Source organism: Ascaphus truei, chromosome 6 (genome assembly GCF_040206685.1).
Source record: "Ascaphus truei isolate aAscTru1 chromosome 6, aAscTru1.hap1, whole genome shotgun sequence".
Taxonomy (NCBI): Eukaryota; Metazoa; Chordata; class Amphibia; order Anura; family Ascaphidae; genus Ascaphus; species Ascaphus truei.
The window spans coordinates 21,656,896-21,676,056 of NC_134488.1; the positions used below are offsets into that span (position 1 = coordinate 21,656,896).

Sequence of the window (19,161 nt, forward strand, 5' to 3'; positions counted from 1 at the left end):
TTCGTGTCCTCGAACACCTTGGTAGCATCAGGAATGGTCTGGACACACCGGTTGCCAGACATGTTAATGAACACCACCATGGGGACCACACTGTACTTACCTTTAAGGGGATAGATCAGCTCTCATTAGGCATCAGGAAGGGTAATTGGGACCAGGCACTACTCAAAATTGAGTCACTCTCCAAACGCTGTCCCCTAGGGGACTTAATGAAGGGTTTGTGTTCAGTCCTTTTATTTAAATGACCATTACCCCTCCCTATATCAGGTATCCCTTCTCCAGTAGGCTAAAAGGGATTTCTTTTCTAGAATCCCTTTATTCATTTTAGCCCACATTTACAGCCACCAGGCTAGTATGTTCTACGAATATCTGCTCACAGAGTGTGAACATGTGGCATAGAATTCGATGCCCCACCATGCCTATCTACTCCAATAGCGCAGTCTGCATGGAACGCTATTCAACCTATCAGATTAAAGCTTACCTGATAAATACTGGGGCAGTACAGGCGCTCCCGTTCAGCCTTGACAAAGCACGCACCAGCGAAATGTACGTAGGGCACTTGACATCATCACGTCATAGGGGCGGGACTAGCGCTCGTGATCGGAGCGCGTCCGCTTCTAGTAGCTCTTCGATTGGAGCTATGCATATGCATAAACATGCATTTTTATTGTAGCAGTACACTCTGGTTGATAGAATATACATGCAAACACCCTGCATTAGTCGGAAGGTGTCTCGCCATGAAGCCTAATCACCAGGGCTGCTCATATTGATCGGATGTACCCTACTGTCCGGAACACTGGAGAACATGTGTAAACAGGCACTACTTGTGCACTGTTAGAATAGCCTCTGATCCTACCTTTGTGTTCATTTACCTGTGGCTTAACTGAGTACTTGATTCGTTCTGTGCTAGATATGCATTCTAGGTATACTGGCTGATAGACCAATTATCTATACATTACACAGGGAGTACACTCGGCGCAATATATATACTGTACTGTGCTAATTGTAATTGTACCCCCAGTGCATATCCAGAGATCAAGTACTCTGTCTATCCAGTGTCTCATCACATGGACTAGCTCCTTATACTACGGGTTAGCCACTTTATTGAGGCAGGGTTCCACCTATACTTATAGTGGTGTTTTTCACACACCCAGTGGTCATTCCCACTGACCTCAGATATAAGGCAGGATCAACGTTTGGCTATTATTGCCTTGGTCATTGTACCAGTACTACCCTCTGCACAGCGAGGATAAGATATTGGCAACCTTTATTGCTACATCCGATTTGGTTTTTAAAAATTCGCTGTTATATTGGCTCATACAGAATCATTACACTTTGACTCTACAGCGTTCTATTTTATTTCATTTGAGTTATTACTCTTAATAAAGTGTTTAAAATCATTCACTCCTCATCCACACACACAATTATCTACCTGTGCACTTGTGATCTAGAGTGTATGAGTGCTCTCCTTGGGGATCTGTTTCTTGTTGTTGTCTATCCCTATTTAACCCTGGTTGTAGCACCATCACTCCAATATTTATTTAGCAGTAGCGCGTATTTTTCCCTTCCCTTTCCCAGCCCCGATCCCCTTCCCTATTTCGTGGTTTCAGCAGAGTGTCTATATACAGGTAGTCCTCGCTATCCAACGTTTCACTTTACAATGAATGGCATATTCAACGCTTTACAATGTAACCCTATGGGCTGTTTTTCGACGCCGGAATGTGTTATCCAACGCTCACCGCCACTGATTAACATGGGACTCACTTTACAGCGGTTTCACTATCCAACGCTACTTCCAGAATGGATTCCGTTTGATAACCGAGGACTGCCTGTACACATGATGAAAGGTTCATATGGGACCTGAAAAGTTGTTTTTCCACTGTTGTGGGCGGTCACATTAAATGGAGAATTGCATTATGAACTTGTGCATAAATCTCTACTTTGTATCTCTGTCCTAAAGGAGACCTGTACATTGTATCTCTGTCCTAGAGGAGACCTGTACATTGTATCTCTGTCCTAGAGGAGACCTGCACATTGTACCTCTGTCCTAAAGGAGACGTGTACTTTGTATCTCTGTCCTAGAGGAGACCTGTACTTTGTATCTCTGTCCTAGAGGAGAACTGCAATTTGTTTCTCAGTCCTAAAGGAGACCTGCACTTTGTATCTCTGTCCTAGAGGAGACCCGTACTTTGTATCTTTGTCCTAGAGGAGACCTGTACTTTGTATCTCTGTCCTAGAGGAGACCCGTACTTTGTATCTCTGTCCTAGAGGATACCTGTACTTTGTATCTCTGTCCTAGAGGAGACCTGTACTTTGTATTTCTGTCCTAGAGGAGACCTGTACATTGTATCTCTGTCCCAGAGGAGACCTGCACTTTGTATCTCTGTCCTAGAGGAGACCCGTACTTTGTATCTTTGTCCTAGAGGAGACCTGTACTTTGTATCTCTGTCCTAGAGGAGACCCGTACTTTGTATCTCTGTCCTAGAGGAGACCTGTACTTTGTATCTCTGTCCTAGAGGAGACCTGTACATTGTATCTCTGTCCCAGAGGAAACCTGCACTTTGTATCTCTGTCCTAGAGGAGACCTGTACTTTGTATCTCTGTCCTAGAGGAGACCTGTACTTTGTATCTTTGTCCTAGAGGAGACCTGTACTTTGTATCTCTGACCTAGAGGAGACCTGTACTTTGTATCTCTGTCCTAGAGGAGACCTGCACTTTGTATCTCTGTCCTAGAGGAGACCTGCACTTTGTATCTCTGTCCTAGAGGAGACCTGTACTTTGTACCTCTGTCCTAGAGGAGACCTGTACATTGTATCTCTGTCCTATAGGAGCCTGTACTTTGTATCTCTGTCCTAGAGGAGACCTGTACTTTGTATCTCTGTCCTAGAGGAGACCTGTACTTTGTATCTCTGTCCTATAGGAGATCTGTACATTGTATCTCTGGCCTAGAGGAGACCTGTACATTGTATCTCTGTCCTAGAGGAGACCTGTACATTGTATCTCTGTCCTAGAGGAGACCTGTACTTTGTATCTCTGTCCTAGAGGAGACCTGTACTTTGTATCTCTGTCCTATAGGAGATCTGTACATTGTATCTCTGGCCTAGAGGAGACCTGTACATTGTATCTCTGTCCTAGAGGAGACCTGTACATTGTATCTCTGTCCTAGAGGAGACCCGTACTTTGTATCTTTGTCCTAGAGGAGACCTGTACTTTGTATCTCTGTCCTAGAGGAGACCCGTACTTTGTATCTCTGTCCTAGAGGAGACCTGTACTTTGTATCTCTGTCCTAGAGGAGACCTGTACATTGTATCTCTGTCCCAGAGGAAACCTGCACTTTGTATCTCTGTCCTAGAGGAGACCTGTACTTTGTATCTCTGTCCTAGAGGAGACCTGTACTTTGTATCTTTGTCCTAGAGGAGACCTGTACTTTGTATCTCTGACCTAGAGGAGACCTGTACTTTGTATCTGTGTCCTAGAGGAGACCTGCACTTTGTATCTCTGTCCTAGAGGAGACCTGCACTTTGTATCTCTGTCCTAGAGGAGACCTGTACTTTGTACCTCTGTCCTAGAGGAGACCTGTACATTGTATCTCTGTCCTATAGGAGCCTGTACTTTGTATCTCTGTCCTAGAGGAGACCTGTACTTTGTATCTCTGTCCTAGAGGAGACCTGTACTTTGTATCTCTGTCCTATAGGAGATCTGTACATTGTATCTCTGTCCTAGAGGAGACATGTACATTGTATCTCTGTCCCAGAGGAGACCTGTACATTGTATCTCTGTCCCAGAGGAGACATGTACATTGTATCTCTGTCCCAGAGGAAACCTGCAATTTGTATCTCAGTCCTAAAGGAGACCTGCACTTTGTATCTCTGTCCTAGAGGAGACCCGTACTTTGTATCTTTGTCCTAGAGGAGACCTGTACTTTGTATCTCTGTCCTAGAGGAGACCCGTACTTTGTATCTCTGTCCTAGAGGATACCTGTACTTTGTATCTCTGTCCTAGAGGAGACCTGTACTTTGTATCTCTGTCCTAGAGGAGACCTGTACATTGTATCTCTGTCCCAGAGGAGACCTGCACTTTGTATCTCTGTCCTAGAGGAGACCCGTACTTTGTATCTTTGTCCTAGAGGAGACCTGTACTTTGTATCTCTGTCCTAGAGGAGACCCGTACTTTGTATCTCTGTCCTAGAGGAGACCTGTACTTTGTATCTCTGTCCTAGAGGAGACCTGTACATTGTATCTCTGTCCCAGAGGAAACCTGCACTTTGTATCTCTGTCCTAGAGGAGACCTGTACTTTGTATCTCTGTCCTAGAGGAGACCTGTACTTTGTATCTTTGTCCTAGAGGAGACCTGTACTTTGTATCTCTGACCTAGAGGAGACCTGTACTTTGTATCTCTGTCCTAGAGGAGACCTGCACTTTGTATCTCTGTCCTAGAGGAGACCTGCACTTTGTATCTCTGTCCTAGAGGAGACCTGTACTTTGTACCTCTGTCCTAGAGGAGACCTGTACATTGTATCTCTGTCCTATAGGAGCCTGTACTTTGTATCTCTGTCCTAGAGGAGACCTGTACTTTGTATCTCTGTCCTAGAGGAGACCTGTACTTTGTATCTCTGTCCTATAGGAGATCTGTACATTGTATCTCTGGCCTAGAGGAGACCTGTACATTGTATCTCTGTCCTAGAGGAGACCTGTACATTGTATCTCTGTCCTAGAGGATACCTGTACTTTGTATCTCTGTCCTAGAGGAGACCTGTACATTGTATCTCTGTCCCAGAGGAGACCTGCACTTTGTATCTCTGTCCTAGAGGAGACCCGTACTTTGTATCTTTGTCCTAGAGGAGACCCGTACTTTGTATCTCTGTCCTAGAGGAGACCCGTACTTTGTATCTCTGTCCTAGAGGAGACCTGTACTTTGTATCTCTGTCCTAGAGGAGACCTGTACATTGTATCTCTGTCCCAGAGGAAACCTGCACTTTGTATCTCTGTCCTAGAGGAGACCTGTACTTTGTATCTCTGTCCTAGAGGAGACCTGTACTTTGTATATTTGTCCTAGAGGAGACCTGTACTTTGTATCTCTGACCTAGAGGAGACCTGTACTTTGTATCTGTGTCCTAGAGGAGACCTGCACTTTGTATCTCTGTCCTAGAGGAGACCTGCACTTTGTATCTCTGTCCTAGAGGAGACCTGCACTTTGTACCTCTGTCCTAGAGGAGACCTGTACATTGTATCTCTGTCCTATAGGAGCCTGTACTTTGTATCTCTGTCCTAGAGGAGACCTGTACTTTGTATCTCTGTCCTAGAGGAGACCTGTACTTTGTATCTCTGTCCTATAGGAGATCTGTACATTGTATCTCTGTCCTAGAGGAGACCTGTACATTGTATCTCTGTCCCAGAGGAGACCTGTACATTGTATCTCTGTCCCAGAGGAGACCTGTACATTGTATCTCTGTCCCAGAGGAGACCTGTACATTGTATCTCTGTCCCAGAGGAGACCTGTACATTGTATCTCTGTCCCAGAGGAGACCTGTACATTGTATCTCTGTCCTAGAGGAGACCTGTACATTGTATCTCTGTCCCAGAGGAGACCTGTACATTGTATCTCTGTCCCAGAGGAGACCTGTACATTGTATCTCTGTCCCAGAGGAGACCTGTACATTGTATCTCTGTCCCAGAGGAGACCTGTACATTGTATCTCTGTCCCAGAGGAGACCTGTAAATTGTATCTCTGTCCCAGAGGAGACCTGTACATTGTATCTCTGTCCCAGAGGAGACCTGTACATTGTATCTTTGTCCTAGAGGAGACCTGTACATTGTATCTCTGTCCCAGAGGAGACCTGTACATTGTATCTCTGTCCCAGAGGAGACCTGTACATTGTATCTCTGTCCCAGACGAGACCTGTACATTGTATCTCTGTCCCAGAGGAGACCTGTACATTGTATCTCTGTCCCAGAGGAGACCTGTACATTGTATCTCTGTCCCAGAGGAGACCTGTACATTGTATCTCTGTCCCAGAGGAGACCTGTACATTGTATCTCTGTCCTAGAGGAGACCTGTACATTGTATCTCTGTCCTAGAGGAGACCTGTACATTGTATCTCTGTCCTAGAGGATACCTGTACTTTGTATCTCTGTCCTAGAGGAGACCTGTACTTTGTATCTCTGTCCTAGAGGAGACCTGTACATTGTATCTCTGTCCCAGAGGAGACCTGCACTTTGTATCTCTGTCCTAGAGGAGACCCGTACTTTGTATCTTTGTCCTAGAGGAGACCTGTACTTTGTATCTCTGTCCTAGAGGAGACCTGTACATTGTATCTCTGTCCTAGAGGATACCTGTACTTTGTATCTCTGTCCTAGAGGAGACCTGTACTTTGTATCTCTGTCCTAGAGGAGACCCGTACATTGTATCTCTGTCCCAGAGGAGACCCGCACTTTGTATCTCTGTCCTAGAGGAGACCCGTACTTTGTATCTCTGTCCTAGAGGAGACCCGTACTTTGTATCTCTGTCCTAGAGGAGACCCGTACTTTGTATCTCTGTCCTAGAGGAGACCTGTACTTTGTATCTCTGTCCTAGAGGAGACCCGTACTTTGTATCTCTGTCCTAGAGGAGACCTGTACTTTGTATCTCTGTCCTAGAGGAGACCTGTACATTGTATCTCTGTCCCAGAGGAAACCTGCACTTTGTATCTCTGTCCTAGAGGAGACCTGTACTTTGTATCTCTGACCTAGAGGAGACCTGTACTTTGTATCTCTGTCCTAGAGGAGACCTGTACTTTGTATCTCTGTCCTAGAGGAGACCTGCACTTTGTATCTCTGTCCTAGAGGAGACCTGTACTTTGTACCTCTGTCCTAGAGGAGATCTGTACATTGTATCTCTGTCCTATAGGAGCCTGTACTTTGTATCTCTGTCCTAGAGGAGACCTGTACTTTGTATCTCTGTCCTAGAGGAGACCTGTACTTTGTATCTCTGTCCTATAGGAGATCTGTACATTGTATCTCTGGCCTAGAGGAGACCTGTACATTGTATCTCTGTCCCAGAGGAGACCTGTACATTGTATCTCTGTCCCAGAGGAGACCTGTACATTGTATCTCTGTCCCAGAGGAGACCTGTACATTGTATCTCTCTCCCAGAGGAGACCTGTACATTGTATCTCTGTCCCAGAGGAGACCTGTACATTGTATCTCTGTCCCAGAGGAGACCTGTACATTGTATCTCTGTCCCAGAGGAGACCTGTACATTGTATCTCTGTCCCAGAGGAGACCTGTACATTGTATCTCTGTCCCAGAGGAGACCTGTACATTGTATCTCTGTCCCAGAGGAGACCTGTACATTGTATCTCTGTCCCAGAGGAGACCTGTACATTGTATCTCTGTCCCAGAGGAGACCTGTACATTGTATCTCTGTCCCAGAGGAGACCTGTACATTGTATCTCTGTCCCAGAGGAGACCTGTACATTGTATCTCTGTCCCAGAGGAGACCTGTACATTGTATCTCTGTCCCAGAGGAGACCTGTACATTGTATCTCTGTCCCAGAGGAGACCTGTACATTGAATCTCTGTCCCAGAGGAGACCTGTACATTGTATCTCTGTCCCAGAGGAGTCCTGTACATTGTATCTCTGTCCCAGAGGAGACCTGTACATTGTATCTCTGTCCCAGAGGAGACCTGTACATTGTATCTCTGTGCTACATTTTTTTTGTGCTGCATACAGCCGAAAATGGCCCTGTTTGGCTGATAATCCCTGTTGAAGTGCATGGGCCTATGCGGATGGAAACGGCCCGACCGATCGCTGCAGACTACATAGAATTAGCCTCTAGAAGCGGTCTCAGATACTGCAGAAATAGGAAATACACAAACTGCAGAAGAGAATTGCTTGAATTACACTATGGGAGAGATTCACTAAGATCTATTGCGGCGTTAATGCACCAGATCCGGCGTTAATTGTTAGTGTTCCGGGACCACAAAGAACCATTGATATATACATATTTACAAAAGGATGAATTGTACTTTCAATATGGATCGCTCGATGTATACGGTATATATTTCACCTAGAGGTTATTTACATAAAATACCTGCAGTGGCTTATACTAGGAGTGCTGTTCCTGATTTACAAAAGATCTACAAGATCTATATTAAACAATGAGGCAGAGCTGTTCGAACTTTATTTTAAAGCTGTAAAAAATATTTATATTGCAAAAATATGAAGGCAATAGGCTTTCCATAATACATAATTTTTCTTTAAATAGGAAGTGGAATTACAGTATTAAGCTTGTAAAATAAAATAAATCAGTGGTGCTCTGGGTGTGAAACTCTTTACCTACTACTACTACCATGACACTTTGATCACTGAACTCAGGAAAATAAGAGCTATATAGGTTTTTCCCTTATGGGTCACCTGCGCCATCAGTAAAACCACCCATATTTTAGGGTGACCTGCACTGTGACAATGCATGTGCTCAGCTTCCCAATGTCAATAAAAATACCGCTTATGAGCACATTCACCTGTCTGCCAGGCTCACAAACCTGCCTTTCCCCATAATCACTCAGCATACACTGCCTCATACATAAGGTTACCACATTTAAGTTTGTATAATTGAATTAAATGAACCACAACCTGTCTGGCATTTAATAACTACAGTACCGTCCCACCCTGTATTGCATCTTTCCTTGTGTTTATTCTTGTTTATAACCTTAAACGTTCTCTTCTTTTTCCCTTTCTGTAACTGTGAAGCGCTTTGAGTCCCATTGGGAGAAAAGCGCTATATAAAGATATTATTATAACACGGGACGCTGAAATCCAGTATGAAAGTGTGACGTCATGTTAAGTAATGAATGACTTGTAAGTGCGTCGAGCTGAGTGGTATCTCCCGCTTGACCGCTGTATTCTTTGGTTTGTCTCCTCTCTGAGCTTGGCCGGGCGGGGAAAGGCACGCACAGAACTGACAAGGAGCGGTGGGAGAGAAAGTAACGCCTGTAGGGGTGGGAGTCACGGTATTATGAGGGGGCCAGGCAGCGTCCTAACTTTATTACTTTAATCATTTAGTAAGGCGACATCCATCGGAAAAGGGAACTATTACAAGTTAAAAAAAACATTGATCATGTTTTTATGACTGATTTCATTACAGTAATTTTAATGGTGCGGCACTATGGCCGGCCTCATAGATCTACTGCATTTTGTTCGCATCGCACGCGCCGTAGCTTGCACTATGGACGCGGCCTTAGGCTGAACTCATGGTGACTGCTTCGCTACGTGTGCGCGCTTGAGTCCCCGCGCGCATTTTCGGGACTCTTCCCAGATTTCTTATGGTAGTTCCTACAGTGCCCACGGCGCTGCGCGCTTCGACGCTGCTACATTTTGCCGCCACAACTCAAATTTCGGGCTGCAGTAGCGTGACGTCAGCTGGTTCAGCCAATGAGGGTGGACCAGCTCCGTGACGCTTCCGTGACGCGTTCGCCATGCCCCTCACCATGCCCCTCCAATCTCCTGCAGCTAGCGCACACATCGCTGGGGCCGCAGGGGTACGCGCGGTGGCGCGCATGCTAGCGAGCGCCCGCAACACAACCGTGAGCTCGGCCTAAGAGATGCACAGAGAGAGGGAGTGCTTCTGTCTGCTCTCACTGCACAGCTCTATCAGACTGATATAGCCCAGTACGACTAACACAGCGGGACTCCCACTCAGGACCAGGGACCCACGCTTTGTTAATCCTCACAGGCAATAAGTCTGGTTGCAGGGATTCCGCGAGCAGGCAGTGGTCAGGCAGCTCTGAACTGCGGTTTCCAGGCCGAATCCTCGACAATGGGGCTGGCTGCATCTGCATAGTATCAGCCACGGAGCTACCCATATGCTTCGTTAAAGAGCCGTGTTTTAAAATGGGTCTTGAAGTTGGAGAAAGAGGGTGTCATTTGGATATTGAGGGGAAGGGCATTCCAGAGGTGTGGGGAAGCGAGTGAGAAAGGCTTTAGGTGGGAGAGGGCTTTAGATACAATAAGGGGTAGAGTTCCAGTCGCGCAAGGCCAGCCTTAGGCTTTGTGGGGCCCAAGGCTTCACGTTTGCAGTGGGCCCCCCCCCCTGTAAAGAAGTTAAGGGGACATACCTTGGGGAGTGGCCCTCCTCTGGCAGTGTCGTGGCGTCATCACGTCACGGCGGCACGCGTCGTCATACAATGTTGGTCACCATGGCAATGCTACACAAGGTGGCTCGCTCCGGAAAAAGGTAAGATCCCTTTCACAAACAAACAGACATATAGAGAGACACACACACCAATCTCTGTCGGTCCCGGGGGTCCCACGCTCCCTCCACCTGGTGGTCCGACCGGAACTGAAGGCTAGTAGCTGCCTTGCCCTAAGGCTAGTAGCTGCCTGTGCCCTAAGGCTACTAGCTGACTTGCCCTAAGGCTAGTAGCTGCCTTGCCCTAAGGCTACTAGCTGACTTGCCCTAAGGCTAGTAGCTGCCTTGCCCTAAGGCTAGTAGCTGCCTTGCCCTAAGGCTAGTAGCTGCCTTGCCCTAAGGCTAGTAGCTGCCTGTGCCCTAAGGCTAGTAGCTGCCTGTGCCCTAAGGCTAGTAGCTGCCTTGCCCTAAGGCTAGTAGCTGCCTGTGCCCTAAGGCTAGTAGCTGCCTTGCCCTAAGGCTAGTAGCTGCCTTGCCCTAAGGCTAGTAGCTGCCTTGCCCTAAGGCTAGTAGCTGCCTGTGCCCTAAGGCTAGTAGCTGCCTTGCCCTAAGGCTAGTAGCTGCCTGTGCCCTAAGGCTACTAGCTGACTTGCCCTAAGGCTAGTAGCTGCCTTGCCCTAAGGCTACTAGCTGACTTGCCCTAAGGCTAGTAGCTGCCTTGCCCTAAGGCTAGTAGCTGCCTTGCCCTAAGGCTAGTAGCTGCCTGTGCCCTAAGGCTAGTAGCTGCCTGTGCCCTAAGGCTACTAGCTGACTTGCCCTAAGGCTAGTAGCTGCCTTGTCCTAAGGCTACTAGCTGACTTGCCCTAAGGCTAGTAGCTGCCTTGCCCTAAGGCTAGTAGCTGCCTGTGCCCTAAGGCTAGTAGCTGCCTGTGCCCTAAGGCTAGTAGCTGCCTTGCCCTAAGGCTAGTAGCTGACTTGCCCTAAGGCTAGTAGCTGCCTGTGCGTCCCGGCACAGTGTGCGATGCGCGATCACATTTTGTAAAGACAGGGATTTTGCCTTTTCTTGTGGTGACAGAGCGCTGGCCAAGTCACGGCTGCGGTTCAGCCAATGAGGGCGTTCCAGCTGCGTGACATCATGGCCGCGCACCCGCCGCGCCTCCCCGTCGACAGTTGCCTGGAGTTCACCAGGTTGCGCCGACTCGGGTAACGAGTGCCGTCAGGCACCCCCCGTCGTGCGCGCACTGGGGCCTTAACCTAAGACCGGCCCGAAAGAAGACATCTTAGAGCAGAACGCAAGAGTCGGAATGGTGTATAGCGAGAAATCGGGGCTGAGATGCAAGGAGAAGCAGAGGAGAGCACAACCTTAAAAGTGAGGAGTTGGGAGGGTAGAAGTGAAGTGAAGAGGGCTGAAGATATGTCTGAGACGTGAATGTGCTCTTAGGCAGGGCTGGAAATAGGGGCGGGGGGGGACGGGGACGGGGACGCAGGAGCATGGCAACCCGCAAGTTCCGGAGATCGGAAAAAAATGGGGATGAAATAAAAAAAAAATTGGCAAATTCAAATTATATTTGTACCTTTTTTTCTTTTTAGATATATTCATTTTGTATTAATTTTTTTATTAATTTAGTCTTGGTAGCGCCCCCTATCGACCAAGTAGTGAACAATTTTTCATACAGATGTAGCCAGCTTTACTGTCTTTGGCACATCAACAGCTGGCGGTGAATTAACTGGGACAGCAAAGTTGGCTAGATCTAAGGCTGAGTCCCCAGTGGTGACGGCTGCGCGCGCGCCACACACCATAGCACAGCCCTCTATAGGGCAGGCCCCAGTGGCTGTGTGTGTGTGGGTGCGTAAAGCGCTGTGACGCGTACTCTGGCAGGGAAGGCTGTAGTCTCTGCATGTGCCACTATGCCGCTGAGCGCGCGTGCAGCAGGGAGGAGTGGGGCCGTAGCCTAAGATTATCATAGCAAGGGTATGAATGGGAACCCCCTGCTGTGATAATCACTTGCTAAACGTCTATCGGGCTCCTTGCATCAGCGCTGTCACAGCCCGGTCTGAAACTGCAACCAGCAAGGCCTTCTGGGATTTGTAGTCAGCTCAGTGATGCCAGTGCTCTTAAATAGCAGCTCTAGCAATATAAGGGCACTCCGACATCACTGACTTGCTGCAAGGGTTCCTGGGAGTTGTAGTTTCTAGCAGGAAAATGTTGGTGCTCCTATTGTACTTCCCAGAACCCTTGCAAAGAGGTCACTGATAGGATGACCAAATTTGTCCCGGCAAAAACCGGGACAAATGTCACGCATGCGCAATCAGCACTTACCGACTGAACATGCGAGAACAGCGAGCACTGACTGTGCATGTGCGAAGAGCGCCTGCCGACTGCGCGAATGACGTTTGCTGGTCACTCATGCGCATGGGTGATCGGAGCTTGCCGGTCGAGCATCCGCACGAGCAGCCGGTTAGTGCTGATCACCCATTCGCGGTCGGCAAGCACTCGTCGACACACGTGCACTCACCAGGGGGATACAAAACTGGAACAGCACCCAAAAAAAAGTCAGGACTTACCCGGCTTAACAAGGACATCTGTCACCATAGTCAGTGACTCTCTGGGGGCAGGGGGTATTTGTTGGGAGTAAACATCCCAGAGGCGCGGCATATTAAACTTCCAGAACATACCGGCATCCCATACCGGGGCCTGTAACTCGGGAAGCAGGTGGTCTCTCTACTCCGGAAACCCCCTACTTCAAGAATATGTCATTAAAATAAAAGCAGTTCGATCGCTTGTTACGCCGCGATTATAGTGGCGGCATGCGTGCGCGACACCGCGCACCAACGGAACAAATGTATGTACCCTCATGATGCTGCCCATATAGCGTGCGACCGAAGCGCGAAAGCGCGCGCGATTCTCAGCAAGACAGAGAATTTCGCCTTTGCCGCGCGACGGCCGGGTCACGTGCGCAGTTCAACCAATGAAGGCAAACCGTTCACGTGATGCGATGGCCAACGGGACGTGGAGCGCGGGCTCTTACGCACACATCGAGTGTGCTTGTGTGCATGACTGTCCACGTGAGCCCTGCAGAGGAAATCTGACTAGAGTGATCAAGAACCGAAGGAATCTAAGGCTGCGTCCATAGATGGACCAGCCGTGCTGAGGCGTGCGGACGCTCCGCGCTGAGCCCCTGCATCCTCAATGAGGATGCCTTGAGAGGGGGCTCACGCGAGCGTCCGCAGGCGTGCTGAAGAGTTCGAGGTTTTAGCCGAGCGCCAAGCTGTTTTTCAGCGCGCTGTCGGCTGAAAACCTCCAATCACAGCACAGCAGTGTCAACGTCACGGCACCGTGACATTGACGTCAGTGCGTCGCGGGCGATTGGCCCAGCGACGTCACTGCCCCGCCTCCAACCACCTCCCCCCGGCTCCCCCCGCGCACGCTGGCTCGCCTGCAAGTCCGTGCAATCGCGCTGACTGAAGCAGGCGAGCCTCAGCGTTAGCGCGCCTCCGCTCTCCCCACACCTCTATGGCCCGGGCCTTAGTCGGGAGACACTGCAGTCGTTCCATAAGTAAGGGTTTTCATCACTGATAGCGTATAAAGGATGAATTCTATTGTGAGTGGCACTCCAGGTATGCGTTTTATATGTTTTCCTACATTTTAATTTTTTGGTGGATCTGTACCATGTTTTCTTTTTTAGTTTCTATACATCATTGCTGAGAATATTACCCAGTACCTGTATCTACTTATCTTCAACTGGTGACTGTGTCAAAGTTTATCAGTGTAGTATAAGTGTCCTATTTGATCTTCATCGAGTGTTTGCACTTTGTGCACTATATAGATTAGAAGGTTATACTATCTACCATTCTGATCTTGGGTGGTTTTCTCTGATAACATATACCCTTATCTTTCTCTTTTGTTTGGTGTCTTTTTAAGAATTGTGGTCTAAGAAACTAAGTATCTGTCTACTATTTATTTTATATACTATTGGTGGGGTATTTACCCGAGAGCATTATTGATTCAGTTTATTATTATACACTGTTTTTCTTTCTCCGGTTGAGGAAGGACATCGGAGAGGAGGACAATTTTTTTTCTTCTTTTGGACAAGCATAGGATCAGGACAATCCTCGTTTTCTCCTGGCTGCAGGACTTCCGAATTTAAGAGGTGATCATAGATCACATTAACATTTATTCACATATTCACATTTATTTATGTATTCATTTGATATTATTATCATTGTATTTCTTGCACGTTTGTAGCACATTTGCTATAGCGCTAAGGTTGTATTTTTTCCCCATTATACAGTATGGTGAGTCTTTACCTTTCCCCCCTGTTGACTCTCCCCCTTTTTTATTATCCCCCCCATTTTTTCTATATGTTTCCATCTGATACAATATTGTTCACCATATTAACACTATGTTATAAAAGGATCTGTCGTTACATGTGAACACTTTAAATTTGTATAATTGGGAGTTATTAAAAAAATGTAGGTCTGTTGTACGATGTTTTATTGCAGCTCTCTGAAGATTCTTTGGAATTACAAGGTTGAAAATGTAACTCTGCATTAGGCTCGCTCAGAAATAAATAGCACGTTAATGAGTGTCAGACCGACATTTACTTCCTGTTTGTAAAGTTCCCAACATACACAGGAATCAATTTTGAAAGCATTACATTAACAATATGAAATCCAGACTATTTGCTGTGGCGTCAGTATGCATAGACAGTGTGCAACACTAACCAGATAATCTCCATACCTTTTAGATTGAAGATTGGCCACAGGATTGGAATTTTACAGACGGGACCCTGAAATAGAAGGATTGGCAGAGAATTTTGTTTTGGATGTGTAGCGCTGCTTCCCCCCTCCCTCCCCCCTTTCACCAGGGGACATTGGCTGGCTACCTGGTATGGTTTGGTGCATTGTACCCGTAGGCTGCAGTAGATCTGAGGTTCTGCAATGTTGTGGGGAAACAGGACAGTGTGTGTATAGTAAGGTCTCCACATGCAGTGTGTAACTGAGTTATGTGTGTATACACAGTGTGCATATACAGTGTGTATATAGTAAGGTCTCCACATGCAGTGAGTGACTGCGTTATGTATGTATATACAGTGTGTATATAGTAAGGTCTCCACATGCAGTGTGTGACTGAGTTATGTGTGTATACACAGTCTGTATATACAGTGTGTATATAGTAAGGTCTCCACATGCAGTGAGTGACTGCGTTATGTGTGTATATACAGTGTGTATATAGTAAGGTCTCCACATGCAGTGTGTGACTGCGTTATGTGTGTATATACAGTGTGTATATAGTAAGGTCTCCACATGCAGTGTGTGACTGAGTTATGTGTGTATATACAGTGTGTATATAGTAAGGTCTCCACATGCAGTGTGTGACTGCGTTATGTGTGTGTATAGTAAGGTCTCCACATGCAGTGTGTGACTGCGTTATGTGTGTGTATAGTAAGGTCTCCACATGCAGTGTGTGACTGCGTTATGTGTGTATATAGTAAGGTCTCCACATGCAGTGTGTGACTGCGTTATGTGTGTATATAGTAAGGTCTCCACATGCAGTGTGTGACTGAGTTATGTGTGTATATAGTAAGGTCTCCACATGCAGTGTGTTACTGCGTTATGTGTGTGTATAGTAAGGTCTCCACATGCAGTGTGTGACTGCGTTATGTGTGTGTATAGTAAGGTCTCCACATGCAGTGTGTGACTGCGTTATGTGTGTGTATAGTAAGGTCTCCACATGCAGTGTGTGACTGCGTTATGTGTGTGTATAGTAAGGTCTCCACATGCAGTGTGCGACTGCGTTATGTGTGTGTATAGTAAGGTCTCCACATGCAGTGTGTGTGACTGCATTATGTGTGTGTATAGTAAGGTCTCCACATGCAGTGTGTGACTGCGTTATGTGTGTGTATATAGTAAGGTCTCCACATGCAGTGTGTGACTGCGTTATGTGGGTATATAGTAATGTCTCCACATGCAGTGTGTGACTGCGTTATGTGTGTGTATAGTAAGGTCTCCACATGCAGTGTGCGACTGCGTTATGTGTGTGTATAGTAAGGTCTCCACATGCAGTGTGTGACTGCGTGATGTGTGTGTATAGTAAGGTCTCCACATGCAGTGTGTGACTGCGTTATGTGTGTGTATATAGTAAGGTCTCCACATGCAGTGTGTGACTGCGTTATGTGGGTATATAGTAAGGTCTCCACATGCAGTGTGTGACTGCGTTAGGTGTGTGTATAGTAAGGTCTCCACATGCAGTGTGTGACTGCGTTATGTGTGTGTATAGTAAGGTCTCCACATGCAGTGTGTGACTGAGTTATGTGTGTATATAGTAAGGTCTCCACATGCAGTGTGTGACTGCGTTATGTGTGTATACACAGTGTGTATATAGTAAGGTCTCCACATACAGTGTGTGACTGAGTTATGTGTGTGTATATAGTAAGGTCTCCACATGCAGTGTGTGACTGAGTTGTGTGTATATAGTAAGGTCTCCACATGCAGTGTGTGACTGAGTTATGTATGTATACATAGTGTGTATATAGTAAGGTCTCCACATGCAGTGTGTGACTGAGTTATGTGTGTATATAGTAAGGTCTCCACATGCAGTGTGTGACTGCGTGTTGTGTGTATACACAGTGTGTATATAGTAAGGTCTCCACATACAGTGTGTGACTGAGTTATGTGTGTGTATATAGTAAGGTCTCCACATGCAGTGTGTGACTGAGTTATGTGTGTATATAGTAAGGTCTCCACATGCAGTGTGTGACTGCGTTATGTATGTATACATAGTGTGTATATACAGTGTGTATATAGTAAGGTCTCCACATTCAGTGTGTGACTGCGTTATGTATGTATACATAGTGTGTATATACAGTGTGTATATAGTAAGGTCTCCACATGCAGTGTGTGACTGAGTAATATGTGTATACACAGTGTGCATATAGTAAGATCTCCACATGCAGTGTGACTGAGTTATGTGTGTATACACAGTGTGTATATACAGTGTGTGTATAGTAAGGTCTCCACATGCAGTGTGTGACTGAGTTATGTGTATACACAGTGTGTACTTACAGTGTGTATATAGTAAGGTCTCCACATGCAGTGTTTGACTGCGTTATGTATGTATACATAGTGTGTATATAGTAAGGTCTCCACATGCAGTGAGTGACTGCGTTATGTATGTATACATAGTGTGTATATAGTAAGGTCTTCACATGCAGTGAGTGACTGCGTTATGTATGTATACATAGTGTGTATATAGTAAGGTCTCCACATACAGTGAGTGACTGCGTTATGTATGTATACATAGTGTGTATATAGTAAGGTCTTCACATGCAGTGCGTGACTGCGTTATGTATGTATACATAGTGTGTATATAGTAAGGTCTCCACATGCAGTGTGTGACTGTGTTATGTGTGTATATAGTAAGGTCTCCACATGCAGTGTGTGACTGAGTTATGTGTGTATATACAGTGTGTATATAGTAAGTTCTCCACATGCAGTGTGTGACTGCGTTATGTATGTATATAGTAAGGTCTCCACATGCAGTGTGTGACTGCGTTATGTGTGTGTATAGTAAGGTCTCCACATGCAGTGTGTGACTGCGTTATGTGTATATACAGTAAGGTCTCCACATGCAGTGTGTGACTGCGTTATGTATACATAGTGTGTATATAGTAAGGTCTCCACATGCAGTGAGTGACAGCGTTATGTGTGTATATAGTAAGGTCTGCACATGCAGTGTGTGACTGCGTTATGTGTGTGTATAGTAAGGTCTCCACATGCAGTGTGTGACTGCGTTATGTGTGTGTATAGTAAGGTCTCCACATGCAGTGGGTGACTGCGTTATGTGTGTGTAGAGTAAGGTCACCACATACAGTGTGTGACTGCGTTATGTGTGTGTATAGTAAGTTCTCCACATGCAGTGTGTGACTGCGTTATGTGTGTGTATAGTAAGGTCTCCACATGCAGTGTGTGACTGCGTTATGTGTGTGTATATTAAGGTCTCCACATGCAGTGTGTGACTGCGTTATGTGTGTGTATAAAGTAAGGTCTCCACATGCAGTGTGTGACTGAGTTATGTGTGTGTATAGTAAGGTCTCCACATGCAGTTTGTGACTGCGTTATGTGTGTGTATAGTAAGGTCTCCACATGCAGTGTGTGACTGCGTTATGTGTGTGTATAGAAAGGTCTCCACATGCAGTGTGTGACTGCGTTATGTGTGTGTATAGTAAGGTCTCCACATGCAGTGTGTGACTGCGTAATGTGTGTGTATATAGTAAGGTCTCCACATGCAGTGTGTGACTGCGTTATGTGTGTGTATAGTAAGGTCTCCACATGCAGTGTGTGACTGCGTTATGTGTGTGTATAGTAAGGTCTCCACATGCAGTGTGTGACAGCGTTATGTGTGTGTATAGTAAGGTCTCCACATGCAGTGTGTGACTGCGTTATGTGTGTGTATAGTAAGGTCTCCACATGCAGTGTGTGACTGCGTTATGTGTGTGTATAATAAGGTCTCCACATGCAGTGTGTGACTGCGTTATGTGTGTGTATAGTAAGGTCTCCACATGCAGTGTGCGACTGCGTTATGTGTGTGTATAGTAAGGTCTCCACATGCAGTGTGCGACTGCGTTATGTGTGTGTATAGTAAGGTCTCCACATGCAGTGTGCGACTGCGTTATGTGGGTATATAGTAAGGTCTCCACATGCAGTGTGTGAGTGCGTTATGTGTTTGTTTAGTAAGGTCTCCACATGCAGTGTGTGACTGCGTTATGTGTGTGTATATAGTAAGGTCTCCACAAGCAGTGTGTGACTGCGTTATGTGTGTGTGTAGTAAAGTCTCCACATGCAGTGTGTGACTGCGTTGTGTGTGTGTAGTAAGGTCTCCACACGCAGTGTGTGACTGCGTTATGTGTGTGTATAGTAAGGTCTCCACACGCAGTGTGTGACTGCGTTGTGTGTGTGTATAGTAAGGTCTCCACATGCAGTGTGTGACTGCGTTATGTGTGTGTATATAGTAAGGTCTCCACATGCAGTGTGTGACTGCGTTATGTGGGTGTATA

At 46.4% G+C, this 19,161-nt stretch overlaps 1 long non-coding RNA gene across 1 annotated transcript in view; it reads right to left on the reverse strand.

Annotated features, from left to right (window-relative positions):
• LOC142496734 (uncharacterized) overlaps positions 1-19,161 on the reverse strand; it is a 71,262-nt gene that overhangs the window by 37,265 nt on the left and 14,836 nt on the right. The window contains exons 2-3 of the long non-coding RNA XR_012802094.1: positions 14,992-15,041; positions 14,847-14,895 (exon numbers count right to left, since the gene is read on the reverse strand). This is a non-coding gene — a long non-coding RNA (uncharacterized LOC142496734). The remainder of the gene's footprint in view (positions 1-14,846; positions 14,896-14,991; positions 15,042-19,161) is intronic.